This window comes from Camelus ferus, chromosome 27 (assembly GCF_009834535.1).
Source record: "Camelus ferus isolate YT-003-E chromosome 27, BCGSAC_Cfer_1.0, whole genome shotgun sequence".
Classification (NCBI taxonomy): domain Eukaryota; kingdom Metazoa; phylum Chordata; class Mammalia; order Artiodactyla; family Camelidae; genus Camelus; species Camelus ferus.
In genome coordinates, this window is record NC_045722.1 from 23,216,641 (window position 1) to 23,230,319 (window position 13,679).

The 13,679-nt window shown below is 45.2% G+C and overlaps 1 protein-coding gene across 4 annotated transcripts in view; it reads right to left on the reverse strand.

The window, feature by feature from the left end:
* Window positions 1-13,679, reverse strand: part of APBA2 (amyloid beta precursor protein binding family A member 2) — a 176,519-nt gene that overhangs the window by 139,251 nt on the left and 23,589 nt on the right. For all 4 annotated transcript variants that reach the window (XM_032469206.1, XM_032469207.1, XM_032469205.1 and 1 more), the window contains exon 2: window positions 9,191-9,296. The gene's annotated coding sequence lies outside the window, so the exon portion shown is untranslated. The remainder of the gene's footprint in view (window positions 1-9,190; window positions 9,297-13,679) is intronic.

Below are 13,679 nucleotides of genomic sequence, written 5' to 3' on the forward strand. Positions count from 1 at the left end.
TCAACAAACTTCAGAAACGGTCATGACTTCCAGCTTGGGGAAACGAGAGAGTCTCTCCAGCCCCCTCCTGGCGTGGCAGGACTGCCTTGTTGACAGTGCAGTGATGACCTGAACCTGTGGTGCCAGAACCCAGTCCCAGTGGGCAGAGGACAAGGATGCAAGGTCACCCCGGTCAATCTTGCTTCATTGGGCAGGTGCACCAGGCTCCCTCTACCTCACAAGGGTCTTTAGCTGGCCGCTCCTGCCCACCCCCATGCCTTCCCATTCTTAGGCCTCCTTGAAAGTCCAGGAGCTGCAGAATGACCAACTAGGGGCCAAGGGACAGATGTTCAGCATCCTGCCACCCCCTAGTGCCTGCAGAGGGAGCGAGTATGCCCATGTCCTCCGCCCCCCCTCCCAAGCCTGTTCTCCTAATGATCTGGCCCACAAGAAACCAGGAGAAAGGGCAGGGGGTGGGGGCTTTCTTTGCAGGACTGTGCTCCATGAGGAAGGGCAGGTGACTCCATCTCATATCCGGAGCAGGGCTTCCAGACCCCTCAGACAGCTGTCCTGAGTTCCCAGCATCTGGGCGCTGGTGCCTGGGTCTCAGGAGAAGCCACAGGCAGGAGGTCATGGCTGAATCACGTTCCCAAGAGAGTAGGATGCATGGGTGTGGGTGTGGGGTGTGGGCTATCGCAGGGCCCGGGGGAATATCCATGCAGTCACGAACACCAGCCCAGTGAGGTGTCCCCTGGGCCATGGGGATGAGCTGCAACTTCCAGCTGTAGCTACTCTGAGGGACCTACAAAAGTGCACAAGGTAGAGTTACAAATCTGTGGGACCCTGAGAGTGCCCACCAGCCCGTAAGTGATAGGACTGCCCTTTGCCCAGATGCTGTGTCCCTCGGGGCCCAACCCTGGTTACCGGAGACGGAGGCAAAAGAAGGGAAAAGAGGACACACACACAGAGCCCTCCATCCACCGCCCGCTCCCAAGACAGGTGGGAGGTGCCCCCGAGATCCCACGATGACCCACTTTCATTCCTGAAATGAGACTGTTCCTGGCACTGAAAGCAAGCAGACCACACTTTATCACCTTAGGACAACAGAAAGCTCCAGGAGCTCTCCGAAGGGTCATCTGGGCAGGGGAAGAACTAGCCGTCAGGGCAGGTTTGGAGGGACAGTGGCAGGAAACATAAAGCTATTCCTCACTTGTTTCTTAGCAGCCCTGGTGATTCGATGTCGTGAGGACAGTGGCTTCAGGCTGTGAAGTCTCAGAGGGACACCAGCATCAGCCCCACAGGGGACAGGGGGACACGCCCTCCTCCAGCAGGCTTTGGACCTGGTGTCCTCCAGCTGCAGGACTCCACGTGAGCCATGCACACACACACTCTGTTCTCTGTTGGTCCAAACGCGGTTCAGAATCACAGAAGATGCTGCCCACGTCCATCAGCTGGGAGGGATGCTTGGGTCTAGCACCCGGTCCCCCAGCTTGGTGGTCGGGAATACCAGCTCAGCGCCAGCCTGGACGAACCTCACTGAAAACAGTCCTGAAAGCTGGCCTGCATCTGGAGAGGCTCCCAGCAGCAGCAGGGGTCACAGCAAAGCACCCCCGACAGCCCACTCCCACCCGTGCTGGCAGGGCTGGGGGCTGGGCTGTCAGAGAGGTGGGGGGACAGGGCCTCTGGGGCCTCGGTGTCAACTGGGTCACTTTCAACTTCCCGTTATATAGATGTAAGTGGGCCAGTCTTACCCTTTAAGCACATAAGCACTATAAATGCTTCAATCTGAACAAAGAAGCAACATTCTCTTTAGTGAGTGGGTGTCAGAGCCACGCTGCCTCATTCGAGAACACTGGTCCTTCAGGAAGACCTATTTTCCCCCCTTCCCCTGATGCAATTAGGAAAATAATATGTTTTCCACTTGCAATGAAGAGCAGGACAGATGGCAGCGGTTTAAAAATCTGTTCGTGAGATGCAATCACTGACAAGACAACAGAGGACCGGGGCGATTCTGTTTTTCTTTCCTCTTTATTTAATTCTGTTTTTCTGGATGCACAGAAGGCCCACTATTGCAATCCCAAAACGTAGGGGAACCATACGTAGAAAGAACCAAGTAACAAACAGGATTCCAGGTGGTGACAAGAGTCACGAGGAAAATCATAGCCAAGGAGGGACTAGATTTCAACCCAACCTGCAAAGGGCTTGAAAGTCATCATTCACCGCCTTCTAATAAGATAAAGCTGAACAAACTGCAAATCAATGACTTTTCTTGGGTCCATCCATGAACTGAGTTTGTAGACTGATTCCCCTGAAATCTAAAGAGTCAGAAACATCTCCTTGGAGCTCCAGCAGAGGGAGGGGAAGGGAGGCTTTGGGAAACACACCCAGAGCCTTCTCCACCACGAAGCCTACTGTGCAGGGGTGGAAGGGGATAAGATTTGACAGGACCTTGTCTGGAGCCATGGGGGAAGGGCACCCCTCTCACTGCAGCCCCTCCAGCCCTCCCGCGTCACCTAAGGGGAGTTGGAAAAGCTACACAAGAAAGTCACTTGTAAAGGTCACAGCCTGGGAACACAGATCTCCCCCCAAAGATGGAGATTTAGTCATAAGATAAGAAACTGCTCCCCTCCCCCACATCTTACCACCGCAACAATATAAGACAAGATCTTCTCACTCCCGCCTGATAACAGCCGATTCCAGCTCAAGGAGCTCCAAGACACACTCTCTCTGAGGAGCAGCACCGAGGGAAGCCCAGTGTCCAGAGGGGCGGCCCAACCAAGGCCACCAGGGGAGCCGGAACCTACAGCCTTAGCAGACACACCACCCAGCCCAGCTTCTAATGAGATTTACACAAAGCCTCCCAAGGAAGGCCTGCTCCCTCACTTCCTGTTTTCCAATAGAACATACCTGGCTCTCAACAATGAATTATCAAGCATGTCCAAGGAGCACCCCCAAGATGAATAATGTTTTTAAAACCCACATGCTGAAAAATGATACAAATGAACTTATTTACAAAACAGAAACAGACTCACAGACATAGGAAACAAACTTAGAGTGACCAAAGACGGAGGGAGGAAGGAATAAACTAGGATTTCGGCATTAGCAGATACACATTGCTATATAAAAAACAGATAAACAAGGTCTTACTGTACAGCACAGGGAATTATATTCACTATATTGTAATAAACTATAATGGAAAAGAATTTTTTTAAAAACACAGTTATAGATTAGTGCAGCTACTATGGAGGACAGTATGGAGGTTCCTCAAAAAACTAAAAATAGACCTACCATATGATCCAGCAATAACACTCCTGGGCATATATCTGGAGAAAACCAACTTGAAAGGATACATGCACCCTAATATTCATAGCAGCACTATTTACAGTAGCCAAGACATGGAAACAACCTAAACGTCCATCAACAGATGACTGGATAAAGAACTTGTGGTATATTTATACAGTGGACTACTACTCAGCCATAAAAAAGAATAAAATAATGCATTTGCAGCAACATGGATGGACCCCGAGATCATTATTCTAAGTGAAGTAAGCCAGAAAGAGAAAGAAAAATGCCATATCACTTATATGTGGAATTTAAAAAGGAAGGACACAAATGAACTATTTATTATTTAAAACAGATGACTAATTTCTTAAGTATGTGTAAGCACATTTGACTGTCCATTATGACTGGATTACTGCATTCTGTTGATTCTTATTTTGTGATTGGCTTTATTCCTTTGATAACTATGTAAGCTTAAAAAGCTAAAGCTCTAAACTATTCTTAGAAACAATGAACAGTACATATATGCATATTTTTTAAAAATTAAAAATAAATAAAAGCTAAAAAAGAAATAGAAAATATGATCAGGCATATAATAAGTAAAGCTAGACATACAATGGTGATCATTTCATAATGTATTTAAATGTCAAGTCACTATGTTATACAGCTGAAACTGACATAATATTGTATGTCAACTATATTTCAATTTTAATAAAAGGTAAAAAAATTGTAAAAAAGAATACAGATATATACACAGACATGTATAACCAAATCGGGTTGCTATATACCTGAAACTGATGCAATATTGTAAATCAACTATACTTCAATTTTTAAAAATCTGCCCTAAGTTGACAACTACAAGGTACTTGGAAAGTACTCAAGACAGAAGCCTAGAAGTGACTGTAAATTCAAGGACCTTAAAAACACACCACAAGAGAGCCATGCCCATTTGAAGTCCTTACAGATCTCAATAACTGGCAATCTCTGGAACACTGAAATTCCATTAATCTTGAAAATGGTACCACTACATTAGCAACAAAGTCCAATTTTTCCTTGCAAATACTAAAGCAAAGCAGGCAAACTGTTCTGACTTTCAAATATTAGAACAGAAAATGGTTAATTTTATATTTCAGTAAATTCACTTTTATCTAAACAATTTTCTAATTTCACTATTAAAAAAACAAGCTAAAGAGATAAATCAAGCATCATAACCATACTTAGTTATGACACAGACATTGGAATGATCAGACTGTGAAATTAAAGTAACTACAATAAATATGTTAAGGGTTCTAATGGGGAAAGTAGACAGCATGTGGGAACAGATGGGTAATGTAAGCAGCGAGATGCAAAGTCTAAGAAAGATCAAAAAGAGATGCTAGAATTTAAAAAAAAATTGGTAATAGAAAGGAAGAATGCCTTTGATGAGCTCATCAGGAGACTCAGCATGGCTGAGGGAAAATCAGTGAGCTTGAAGATAAGTCAACAGAGTCTGAAATGCAGAGGGGAAAAAGGTCTTTGTGGGGCAGGAGTAGAGACGTAACAGAGCATCCAAGCATCGGGGGACAATATCAAAAGATACAACACATGTCTAATCGGAGGACCAAAAGGAAACAAAAGAGGATGAAGAAGAAAAAATATTTGAGGTAATAATGGCCGAAATTTTTTCTAAAATTAACAGACACCAAAGCACAGATCCAGGAACCTCAAAGAACACCAAGTGGAATAAATACTTAAACAAATCAACTATATTTAGGCATATCATACTCAAACTGCAGAAAACCAAAGAGAAAATCAGTAACAATAAAAAAGCCAGAGGAAGATGGGGAAACATTTTGTCCATAAAGGAACAAAGGTAAGAATGACAGCAGACTTCTCGTGGGCCAGCAGGAAGGGAGAAGAGGAAAACCTTCAAAGCTGTAAAAGGAAAAAACAAAAGCCCACTCACCTAGATTTCTATACCCAGCAAAATTATCTTTCAAAAGTGAAGGAGAAACAAAACCTTTCTCAGCCAAACAGATACTGAAGGATTCTGTCTCCAGCAGACATACCCTGAAACAAACATTAAAAGATTTTTCTTCATGCAAAAGGAATGTTATACAGGTTGGAAACCTGAATCTATATAAAGAAAGGAAGAGTGTGTGATGTTATTTATTTATTTATTTTCAATTTGGGGGGCAGGAGGTAATTAGGTTATTCATTCATTCATTTATTTACTTATTTTAATGGAGGGACCAGGGATTGAACCCAGGACCTCATGACTGCTAAGCATGTACTCTACCACTGAGCCATACCCTTTCCCTTCTTACTCTTATTTGATCTAAAAAATAACTGCTTATTTAAAGCTTTAATAGTAACAAAGTATTGTGGTGATTCTAACTTCTAGGTAAATGAAATGAACCATGGCAGTATCACCAGGGACGGGAAGGAGGAACTGGGGACACTCTGTTTTAAGGCATTTGCACTAAATTGGAAGAAGTATGGTGTCATTTGAAGGTGGACTTAGATTGCTTTAAAATGTGTCTTGTAAACTCTCAGGCAAACACTAAAAAATTTTCAAAGAAGTGAACTTGACAAGCTAAGAGAAATATAATTAATTCCTATAAAATCGTCAATGAAAACCAGAGAAAGGAGAAAAATAAACCTTTGGCAAGAACAGAAGACAGTGATTGAAAAGCCTGATATCAGTCTAAATACATCAATAATCATTTTAAATGTGGATGGTCTAAATATACCCATTAAAAGATGGTTTGGGGGAGGAGGATAGAGCTCAGAGGCAGAGCGCATGCTTAGCATGCACGAGGTCCTGCGTTCTATCCCCAGTCCTTCCATTAAGATAAATAAATAAGCCTAATTCACCCCCCAAAAAAAAGATAGTTTGTTAGAGTGGATAAAAATACAAGACCCAGCTATATGCTGTCTACAAGAAACTCATTTTAAATGTAAAGACTCTGATAGGTTAAAAGTAAAGGGATGGAGAAAGACTTACCACACTGACTCCAATCAAAAGAAAACTGGACTACCAATATTAATTTCAGACAAAGCCAACTTTAGAGCAAGGAAAGCTATCAGGGATAAAGAGGGGGCATTACAGCATGAGATGCAATTCAATTCAATTCTCCAACAAGACGTCACAATCCTAACTGGCTGTGCATCCAACAACAAAGCATGAGAATATGCATGGCAAAATTGATGGAACTGAAAAGAGACATGGACAGATTCACTATTATAATTGGAGACGTCAACATCCCCGTCAGTAACGGATAGAACAAGCAGGCGGAAAATCAACAAGGATGCGTCATCTGAACAGCTCTATCAGTCAACTGGATCTAACTGATGTTCATACAATACTCCACCCAACAACAGCAAAATACACATTCTTCTCAAGCTTGTATGAACTGTCATCAACTGTCTTAGTCTTTTTGGGTTGCTGTAACAAAATGCCATAGACTAGGTGGCTTACAAACAACACAAATGTATTTTTCACAGTTCTGGAGGCTGGAAGTCCAAGGTCAGGGTGCCAGTGTGGTCAGATGAGGACTCTCTCCTGGGTCTCAGACATCTCGTTGTGTCCTCACATAGCAGAGAGGCGAGGGTGCTCTGTGGGGTTTCTTTCATAAGGCCACTAATCCCATTCATGAGGGCTCCACCCTCATGACCCAATCACCTCCCAATGGCCCCGCCTCCTAACAGCATCATCTTGAGTGGTATGATTTCAACATGTGAGTTTTAGGGAGGGGATGCAAACATTCAGTTCATAACACCAAAACAGAACATATTTGGGGCTACAAAGCACACCTTAACAAGTTTCTACAAAACTGAAGTAATTCAAAGTATATTCTCAGACCAGAATGGAACTAAACTAAAAAGCAATAAAGGGATTTCCAGTCAAGATGGTGAAGCAGTAGGACCACGATCCTCTCCCAATCACAACAAAACCACAATCGACTGCTAAACAACCAGCAATTAAAAAGGACTGGAACCTAGAAGAAAAGATCTTCTTCAACTGGAAACATAAAGAGGGAACCACGGTGGGACTTTTTACTGAACAGTACAGGGAATTATAGTCAATATCTTGTAGTGACATATAGTGGAAAAGAATATGAAAAGAAACATATGTATGTATACGTATGACTGAAACATGATGCTGTACACCAGAAATTGACACACTGTAACTGATACTTCAATAAGAAAGAATGTTTAAAAAAAAAAACTCATAATCTAAAAAATAAAAATAAGTCAATAAAGGAAGATAGGTGGAATTCCCAAATATCTGGAAATTAAACAACATAATTCTAAATAACACATGGGTCCGCAAGGAGATAGCAAAAGAAAGGATTCTTTAAGTTTTTTTTAACTAAATGAAAACCAAAATACTGCTTGTCAAGATTTCTATCATGTAACAAAAGCAGCGCTTAGACTGAAATATATAGCATTAAATGTATAGATTATAAAAGAAGAAAGAAACAACCCAAATGTCCATCGACAGATGACTGGATAAAGAAGCTGTGGTATATTTACACAGTGGAATACTATTCGGCCATAAAAACTAATAAAACAACGCCATTTGCAGCAACATGGATGGACCTGGAGATCAGCATTCTAAGTGAAGTAAGCCAGAAAAAGAAAGAAAAATACCATATGATATCACTCATATGTGGAATCTAAACTAAAAAGACAAGTGAACTTATTTACAAAACAGAAACAGACTTACAAACATAGAAAAGAAATTCATGGTTACCAGAGGAGGAAGGGAGTGGGAAGGGTTAAACTGAGAGTTCAAGATTTGCAGATACTAACTAGTATATATAAAATAAACAAGTTTATACTGTATGGCACAGGGAACTATACTCAGTATCTTGTAGTAACTTACGGTGAAAAAGAATACAAAAACAAATATATGTACATTCATGTATGACTGAAGCATTATGCCGTACACCAGAAATTGACACAACATTGTAAACTGACTATACTTCAATAAAAATATATACATACAAAAAAAGAAAAAGATATAAAATCAATAAGGTAAGCTTCTACCTTAAGAAACAAAATAAAGAGTAACTGAAGCCTAAAACAAGTAAAAGAAATATTATAAAAATTAGAGCATAAATCAACTAAATTGAAAAGAAAAAAAAATCAATGAACCACAAATCTGCTTTACTGACCAGGCTAACCAAGAAAAAAAAACACAAACTTGCAATACCAGAAAAGAAATAGGGTCATCAATACTGATCCCATAAAAAAGGATAATATCCCATGAAAAGGGATGATATAAGGATAAACTACACAGAACTCTATGCCTCAGATTTGATCATCTGTATGAAACAGACCAATTCCTTAAAAGACACGTACTACCAAAACTCACACAAAGAGAAACAGACACACGGGATAGCTTTATGCATTTTAAAAAGTGAATCAATAATTAATCTTCCCCAAAGAAATCAACAGGCCCAGATGGTATCTCTGCTGAATTCTACCAAACGTTTAAGGAATAAATGATATCAATTCTGTGACCTATTTCAGAAATGAGAAGAGGAAGGAATACTTCCCAAGTCATTCTATGAGGCCAGCCTTCCCCTAGTATCAAAACCCGACCCTTCAGCACCCTAACGGGAAGGGGGCAACAGCACCACTCAGACTGGGGCCACCCAGGGCGGCAGAAGAGGACCAGGTGGGTTTGAAAGGGGGGATGGACGGGTCACAGGAAATGCACGTTGTCTGTCCTCTGGGAACGCCTGGAACTCATCTTTCTCCCCGTCAATTTGTAAAAACTGAAAGCAATGAAAAGCTTGCCTGTCGCTGCCATTTGAGCGTCTGCTGGAGAAAGACCAGCGCACCTGGCCGTCCTCCCAGCCCTGGTCCAGCGCGAGCGCGGAGGCGCTGGTGCGCACGCGCGCGTCGGGCCGGCGCCCTGGGGACCCGCGGGGCCACTCACCCGGAGTCTGCCGGCGCCCAGGGACCCTCGGCCATCCGCAGGTCCGTCCTGGCCTCGGCGCTGGCTCGCCCGCCCCAGATGCAGCAGCGCTCGGGTCCTCTGGAGCCTGAAACGAAAGAGACGCGCGGGCGTCAGCGGGCCGGGCACACAAGCGCTGCTCTTTTAGGAGCAGAAGGACGTTCTCCGACGCGGGTGAAGGATCACACACTCATCAAAGCTCCCCGCAGCTCGGGACTCTTGGAGCAGAACTCCCAGTTCTGCAGAGCCGCCTCGCATTCTGAAAATCGAAGAAGGACAAGCCGATCACGAGTCCCGTCCACGAGTTTTCAAGGCAGCCCTGTCTGCTCCCGAAGGCCAGAAACACGGATAATAAGGACTTCAGGCCACCGCGGCCGGGCTCGGTCTCCTGAGCAATGCATTTCTCTAACCCTTTTGGAGGAAAATGCAGGAAACCCCGTGGCATTAATAGTTCAGGTTTCCTTATGGTGTCCAAAGAGGGAAGAGGGGTGGGGAGGGATAAACTGGGAGTTTGGAATTAGCAGATACTAACTACTACATATAAAGTAAATAAACAACAAGGTCCTACTGTATAGCACGGGAAACTATATTCAATATCTTGTAATAGCCTATAATGAAAAAGAAGCTGGAAAAGAAAAAATATATATGTATGTAACTGAATCACTTGGCTGTACATCAGAAACTAACAAAACACTGCAAATCAACTACACTTCAACTTTTTTAAAAAAAATAAGTTCAAGTTCCCATTTGCTATGACAGGAAACAAACCACACTCCACAAGGTTCTGTTCCCAACTTGTTTTTCCAAAAAAGCAAAATGCTACACAAGGTACAGAGCTTACTGTCAACTAGGTTATTTATCTTAAAATTGTGTGTACGGGGGCGGGGGGTAGAGGTGGGAATTCTACAGAATATATGAAACAAAGTCTTTTCAAAGAAAGGATGACCGTGTGCACATGCCGGTGCCCAGGACAAGCCACCCCGTGTGCGGGTGACAGCATTCTCCACCTGGGCCAGAGTGCCAGCACACAGCACACAGACCAGGGTCACCCTGGTATGAGTGGCGGCCTGACCTTTGCATGGAGCCGGGCTGCAGACTGAGGCTCAGACACAGCTCTGCCCTGTACAGCCAGGGAAGGCTGCAGATCCCCCTACAACTCACTCTGCCTCCCTCAAAGGATGATGGGGGCACTGAGATACGGTGCTCAGGCCCCCCCCACGGGTGTCCAGTGCCGGCACCCTGGCCTCCCTGCCTGTCCAACGAGGGCTCTGATCCCCATGACTTAGGAGAGTCCCTGAGCTCTAACGTGACAGCTGCTGCCCACCGCACAGGCCACCAAGCTGGAGGTCTCCTAAGTCCCACCACGGACCGCCTCCACCCACCATAAGCCTGCTCAAATACTGATCGGTGAGGGTGTCCCTGTCCATGCAGATGACACCCAGGCCAGATCACACCTGTGCCTGCCCCACCTACAGCCAGGGACTCTAAAGGGGCCCTGGAGACATGGTGCTGTGTGTACCACTCAGTCACCAAATCTGACCCATGAGCTCCCAAGCCTAGGCTCTGCCTATCACTACAGCCGCACCCCTGTCACACCCCCAAGACCCCATGCTGTCAAAGTCTCACACCTTCCAAGCCAGTGTTTGAGCCATTCCCTTCTTCACTCCTCTAGAATCTTACTGATAAACTCCTATTCACCCTTCAAAGCCCAACTGGGAGAGGCTTCCCTGAACTCTGGTGGTAACCACCCACTTCCCAGCCCGTCTTGTTTCTGCAGTTTTCACAACCATTCCCTCTCCTGCTCCCTCTGGCACCTGGCCTCTAAGAGGCACAGCTCTCCAGAGACTGAAAAGGCCTCTGTGGCCAGCAAGCTGAGGGCATGAGCCTGAAACACAGCCTTAGAGAAAAGGGAGGATAAACGGAAGGAATGGCAAAGACTGGGAAGGGACTCCAAGGGGCGGAGCATTGGATGGCATCCCAGGCCACTTGCTGGGCAGGCAGAAGGGCCATGTCCACCGGGTCTGGGGACATCCAATGGCAGCTCCCCTCCACCACCAGCCCCACCAGGCCCAGCTCACATATGAACACCTCCAAGTCCCAGGCATGGCCAAGGGAGCTGCAGGCCCTGGGTGGAAGCTGGCCACCCAGCTCCCATCTGCAACACAGGCTAATTCCTCTTCCAACAGAAAAGGAGGCAGGTTCTCATACTGAAAATGCCTCCTGTCCCCACCCACCTCCCTCCTCATTCACATACTCAGAGTGACAAAGTGCTGAGATCTGAGTGGGTCAGAATTTGGGGCTGGGATAGGGGACCAGGACACCACGGGAGCACCAGTCCCCAGAGGGGAGCCAACACCCTGGCCCTTTCCCAAACCATGGGAAGCAAAACTCCAAAATCTGTTACCAAAGGGGAGTCTTAAAACTGGAAGAGGTTAACAAGACAAAGACATAATTAACGATCTAGGGAAAACAAAAGGAGGGCAGTTGGAGTCATGATGCTTTTGTCAAAACCCAGAGCATGTACAACACAAAGAGTGCACCTGACTCCAATTTAGTTAATAATAATAATAACAATTGTATTAATATTGGCTTGTCAGTGGTAACTAATATACCATGTTAACTTGAAATGATAATAACAGGGAAAACCAGAGGAGGGAGGGCTTAGAGGCTACATGGGAACTTTCTGCTCCACTTCTCTGTAACCCTAAAACTGCTGAAATAATTATGCTGGCTCATTAAAAAATATGGTGGCTGATATTCAGGAGGCTGAATGTAAGAATGGATATTGTTGAGGTAAACTGGAAGATGGAGCAAAGGGATTCTCCCAGAATGCAGTGTGAACGGCACTGAGCAGCAACCCTGGTGGAGGACGGATTTCTCCTGACTTTGATGAGAGCCACCAGGCTCCAGGGGCATCCTTCCCAAACCCCTTCATCACAGTCTCCCCGTCTCCAAATTGAGGAACATCAGTAAATTCTCAGGAGTTTGGTTGTTCATCTTTCCCTACGACTGCTTCTTTTGATGAGGGGGATGGGGGAAGAGAGCACAAGAAAATTAGAAACCACGTCAATCTTTGCCGGGTGCTCGGCCCCTCCCAGGCTGTGGCATTTCACAGTTCATGGCCTGAGGGGGTAGCACTCTCTATTTAGCATTTGGCGGTGAATTACATTTTTTTTGCTGGTTTTCTCAAAAAATTTTTTTTTAATTTCTTTAGAAGGAGTCCCAGGGAAGCCTTTCAGAAAAGCAATTCAGCCTTCTCTATCAAAAATTTAAATATGCATACTCTTTTACCCAGTAACTCCATTTCCAGGAGTACTCACATATACAAGAGATGGTGTGTGTCTAAGGATTTTTACTGCAGCAATCTTTTGAAAAGCTGGAAGCAACCTAAGTGCCCGTAAATAGGAGAATGGTTAAATAAATTATGGCGGAGTCCACGTGCTGAAATACTCTGAGACTTCTTCTTTTTTAAAGAGGACGGCCCATATGAACTGACAGAAGGAATAAAAGCCTATGATTGAGTGAAAACGGCAAGTTAGCTAACATACGTGTGTGTGTGGGAGCGTGTGATGTTTCATGTGGAGTGTGTGGTGTGTGCATGTGGTGTGGAGTATGTGTCCTGTGGTGTGCGTGCACACATGGTTTGTGTGTGTATAGTGTGTGGTGTGGTGCATGGTATCTGCATGTTGTGTATGTGCGTATAGTGTGTGCATGATGTACATGGTGTGTGTGGTGTATGCATGATGTGTGTGGTGTGTATGTGTGCATGATGCATACGGTGTGGTGTATGCATGTGTGTATGATGCGTGTGGTGTGTGTGGTGTATGCATGATGTGCATGATGTGTGTGTGTGCACATGCACAGGCACGCACACACCTGGGGAGGGTGGGGCAGCAGGCAGGCGGGGACGTGCAGGAGGAACAGTAGCTGCGACAGACCCCAGCTCAGGCGCAAGAGGATGCTCTCACCTGGAGCAGTGCCCACAAAGGGCCATTGGGTCAGGGTAGGATCAGGTTCCTGAGCCCTCTCTGAGGGGAGGTGGGGACTTTCTAAGTGGAGGGGTGCTGAGAGGGTGGGGCGGAGAAGGAGCAGGACCCTTCCGGAGCACCCAACTGGGGAACTGAAGCAGCTTGTGAAAATAGCCACCCTTCCAAACTTCGGAAAGAACATCAAAGCAGGCCGGGGGGTCCTCGGAAGGAAGAGGGGACTCTCCGAAATAGCCCCAAACCCCAACCTCGCTGAAATCTTCTCCTGCAACTTCAAACCCTCCAAAGACGAAAAATGCCACAAGCAGCGTTTTTGTCTCTTCTTTTAAAGCCTGCTTCTTTCCCAAAGTTGTCTAATAAAATTTAAATTCTCATATAGCACATGCTTGGACGTGAGCAGCTTTCACTCGGGGGTCTGAAACCACAGAACAGCAGGGATGAGGCCCTCACCTGCCAGCTTCTACCCTCCCTCAGCCCTGACACGC